The sequence below is a fragment of the Sturnus vulgaris genome, unplaced genomic scaffold (genome assembly GCF_052056855.1).
Source record: "Sturnus vulgaris isolate bStuVul1 unplaced genomic scaffold, bStuVul1.hap1 Scaffold_157, whole genome shotgun sequence".
NCBI classification, from domain to species: domain Eukaryota; kingdom Metazoa; phylum Chordata; class Aves; order Passeriformes; family Sturnidae; genus Sturnus; species Sturnus vulgaris.
Window position 1 is genome coordinate 4,804,329 of NW_028276074.1, and position 4,683 is coordinate 4,809,011.

Below are 4,683 nucleotides of genomic sequence, written 5' to 3' on the forward strand. Positions count from 1 at the left end.
CCCCGAGCCCCCCGTGAGGGACAGGCCCTGCTGGGCCAGGCCTGGGCTCAGGCCTTGGCCTTTCTGCTTCCTCCAGCCAGCCCAGGCCTTGCTCAGCATTGCAGTTCCCTGCTCACAGCCTCGGGCTCCTGCAATCCTGCCCTCAAGGATCTGCTCTCACCAGTCCCTGGGGAGCCTTTGGCACTCCCTGCCCTCAGTGGGGCCACTGATGCTCCAAGGGACTTGGAGTTTTGCTTCTGACTCCTTGAGCAGCTTCTTCAACCTTCTCTCAGTGCCTGAGGGTCCTGGATTCAGCCCCAAATCCACCATGGGGCTCATTAAAATACAGAAAGCCTTCAGGAGCTCTTTGTCTTCCTTCAATTGCCTTCAAGTCTTCGGGGCAGTGCAGCTGTGTGACATTGACTGGCACTGTGCCTGAGACAGAGACACAGCACTCTATGATCCATGTGACAAAAAGCCCTTTATTGTTCTGACTTCACCTTAAATACCTTTCTTTATGTTCCTGAGCAAGCCTTTGTGGTTGGTTGAAAGTTCAGGCTGCTCAGCTCTCTGACCAATAGCTCCTGCAGCTTAGCTGGGACTCATTGGATCAAATCCTTGTCTGTTTCCAGTTCTGTCCTATCTCTGTTCCTTGGAGGCCTGTCTATCAGGTCAGGCTGTTTCTCCCATATGTGGCCAAATTAACTGCTCAGTACAAACCAGCTTGCACTGTGACAATTCCCTGTTTCTTTTTTATTAGTTTGAAGAAAAATTTGAAGCACCATCATGTAGCTTGTTCTCTGTTATCTTACCTGCAAGGGCCCTTTTGCATGCAAGATGACATTGACAGCAGAAATTTAATTTGGATGGGGTTTTTACTTAGCTTAATAAATTTATCTTTCTTAGGTGGTGATGAGTTCCATGTAGCAAAAGCTGCAGTGCTCATGTTCAGGAGCGGTTGGGTGAATTTAGTACCTTCTGGTTTCACATATAACCATTTAACTGCTTAAAAAAGATATTGTGGAACAGCAGACTGAGAGCCTGGAGCTGCTCACTAATGCTCTGCACATCCTTCTGGCTAAGTCCTGCAGCCTCTTTGGAGTCATGACTAGCATTTCCAGCTGTAGTCAAAGAGCAGCAGCTCTGTCGTGGGGCAATGGCATATATACCAACAGCCAGCTGGCCTCACTTCTGCCAGTCCATTTTTGCCTTCTTGATGTCGTTTCTGAGGAAGTCCATTGGAGCAGTTTGGCTGCCAGTGGAGATTGATGCAGTACAAGAGCAACACGTTGTGTTCTGAAAGAGGGATGCATGTGCACAGGAGATCGAAGCAGCTATGGCTGGCTTCACAGTCAGGCCAAGAAGGACTTGGTCTCTGCTCAAGAGTGTAGATGCAGCAGGACTTTGTTGGCCTGGAATTGCAGAGGAAAGCCTGCTGCAGTACCAGGACTCAGGCACCTCTCTTCAGCTCCTGAAAGCAGAGCACTTCCACGTGGGTTTGGAGTTGGTGCAGCAGATCAAGGAGCCTCTCTTGGCAATTCTCTGGCACTCCACACAGGTGAAGGCCACGTGGCTGCTCGTGGCTTGTCTTGCTCTGGTCTGATTTGATTGTGGGCAAACTAAAGGACTTGATCAGCTGGGGGGATAGAGTCAGGATAGTGTGTGTGCAGAGGAGGGGTTTGCACCCCAAATTACATCTTGTTTCTCTGTCTCTTTTGGCTCTTCTTTCCTGCTTACAGGATTTCCATGTTGGGCTCCAGACTTGAGGAGATGCTGTTCAGAGAAAGTTGAAACTCCCAAATGTGCCTGCTTCAGCCCTTGCATGTACAGGGTGAGTTTTCTTAGTGGGGTAACAGGGCAAGATGAGTGAGTGCAGACAAAAAGCAGGTGAGCAGAGTTTTCTCCTGTGCTCACTGACATACAAAAGAGTGAATGACAGACACGGATTATTTGCATCTTGTTTTGTGGCTTGAGGTAGCAATTGAAGTGACATAGTGGTGTAGGGAAAGCAGCAAAACTTCTGCTTGTATGCAGCTCTGATCCAGAAAGCTCCAGCACTGGCAGACTCAGTTATGGAAGTTGCTCTCCCTGGACTCTCTTGAGTTTCTTTGGATGGAGATGCTGAGACCATGACAGTGGGGTGTTGTGGGGCTGGGTGGTGGCTGGTGCTCACAGCAGAGGCTCTGCTCTTGTGCTCTCCTTCTCAACAGGCAAAACCTCAACATCCTGTGTGACTGCCCCAACACAGATGAAGGTGGCAAGGAGGCTGAAGATGAGGAGTGTGATCCACAGTGGCAGGAAGACTATGATGATGACCTTGATGAAGACAACTTTATGATTGATAATGATTCAGATTGTGATTCATACTTTAATGATAATGATGTCCAGTGGTAGCTACAATAGCTGTGTTCTGTCACCCAGCCTGCCACCTTGGACCTCTGCCTCTGCTTTGTCTCACCCAGTTTGTGTTCATGTTTTACCTCGAAGGCAGGGAGGAGCTCTCAGATGGACCAAAACATTTCCTCTGAGAGGTTTCTTGCTCAGTGACTCTTGAATATGCAGGAACATGCTCTGGGCAGCTGGTCTGTGTTACTGTGGCCACCTCTCTCAGAAAGGCATCTCCTTGCCTTTTTCCCTTGTTCTCCAGTTCTGCCTGTAGGTATTTGAGTTAGAAAGTCACAGCCCACCTGCACAGTGAGGACCACTTGCCACCTGTTCAAGGGCTGCTCCTTGTGCTTGGAGTGCCCTCCCCAAGGGATGGGCACAGGGGAGGGTGGCATGTGTCCCAGCACAGCCCTGTCTAGCAATGGCCAGTGTCTAGAAATGCTCTAAGAAGATGCATTTACCCTCAAGTTCAAGCCTCCCAGCTGGAGCTGGTGGGATGCTCTCCAGCCACAGACGGATGTGGTTCAGTTCCTGTGGTTGAGAGGGGCCGCATTTTTACTCTTTGTTGGAGTTTTCTTCTCTGTCAGGAAGCAGGAAGGGCTGCTGTAAATGACACAAGATTGCAGAATTGTTTAAGTTTAGAAATACATGCACACACATATATTTTATATATATGCAGAGATTGTCCAGATAATACTGTATCTTTGCCAAAAAAGAATGAACACCCAGGGGTTTGAAAAACAAGTTCTATTTAAAAAAATCAACAGTTTTCTTCCAGCACAAGCCTTCTTCTTGTCTGTGGGGAACAGGGGAGTGAAGGGAGAGCAGGATACCCTCAAGTGAGGATGTGACCTGGATGTGCTAATCCCAGGAGTTATTTGTGAAATTCGTGTGGCTTTTGAATCCTCAGGCAGGCCACACAGTCTGCCATGCCAAGTGGCTTTTCCTTCCTGGGCAGTTCAGGGAACAGTGAGAGGGTGTGGGGAGGGCTGGCAAAGAGGGCAGGGCACCAGGCCATAGGGAGGGGTGGGGCTGCTGTTTCTGGGAGCAGGAGCAAGGCAGGATGCCTGCATGCTGATGGAGGGGTAACATCTGGTGCCCAGAAAAAGGCATATGACCAACATTGAACTTGTCAACTTCCATGTCAAAATGGGCTCTTGGAGGACATTGAGCTGTTTTCCCTGGGTACTTTGATCAATTGCATGGAAGGGGGAAGGATGAAGAATTTGGGCAGTGTTGGAGCCAAAATGGCATTTTGCCACTTGTGATTTCCTCCCAGCTTCTGCAGAGGGGTGACAGCTCCAGCCCTGCAAACCACTCCCTTTTGCAAGGCACACTCAGACCTTGCTGGAAGCTCAGGGTTCTTGAAGGGGCTGCTGCAGTTGGCAACAGGAGCTGCTGTTGAATTTTTCACGTTGCTTAACCCCCCAATCCAAATGCCACCAAGAGGAAGGACTGGAAAATATTTCCGTGGAAGAAGGGAGGCCAAAAGCTTGGAAAAGGATGAAATAAATGCTCTGATGATGATGATAATAACAAGATAAAGATTTATTTTTGGCAGCAAATGAACACCTGCCGCCCTCCAGCCCTCCCAGATGGGCAGGCCCAGCAGTGCCGTTTCCATGGCATGAGGTGCTGGGAGCCTCGGGAGAGAAGCCAGAAAGCCACAGTCAGTCACAGAAGGCTCCTGTCCCCCCTGTCCCACCAGGGCCTGTGCGTGGGCCAGGCTGCTGGCTGTGCCCAGAGCCCAAACCTCCCAACCCATTCTCTCATTTTTAGAGGAGAGCAGCAGGGCAGGCCACGCTCCACCTCTTCTGCTTAAGCACGGCACAGCAACCTCCTCAGCAGCTGCAAGAGCGAGATTCTCGTGTGCCCACTCCCATCTGCCCCTGTGCCACCTGTGCTGTGGAGCTGGGTACCCACCTCTGCAGAGCTGCTGCCAGGAGAGGAGCTGATCCCACACAAGGTCCTCGTCCTTCTTGAAGGGGATGTCCCTGCACACCGTGGCTGCCCCGGGTAGCGCCGGCACCTCCGTGGAGTGCGTCCAGTGCCGGCGCTTCCCCACCCGGTCTGGGCACAAGGTGCAATCTTCCTGGAAAAAACAAAGAACAATTGCATGAAAGTCAATTCAAAATGAGACCTAGAAGGAAGAAAAACCACCAAAGGTTATCAATGTTTCATGGGCCTGGGGAGGGTCTGACCACTCCATGCAAGAATTAAACCTCTCCCCAGGTGGGGAAAAAACCCCATCTTTCCTGCCTCTAAGTCCACCCCTTCCTCAAGGGCCTGAAAAGCAGACCAGCTGGGGCATGGCTTTGG

At 50.6% G+C, this 4,683-nt stretch overlaps 1 long non-coding RNA gene across 1 annotated transcript; it reads right to left on the reverse strand.

Moving 5' to 3' along the window:
* Positions 1-3,885: 3,885 nt before the first annotated feature.
* On the reverse strand, positions 3,886-4,460 carry LOC148218848 (uncharacterized). Its single transcript, XR_015800066.1, has 2 exons — positions 4,288-4,460; positions 3,886-4,007 (listed from the first exon to the last, which is right to left on the reverse strand). It is a non-coding gene; the product is annotated as an uncharacterized LOC148218848 (long non-coding RNA).
* Between the last annotated feature and the right edge of the window lie 223 nt (positions 4,461-4,683).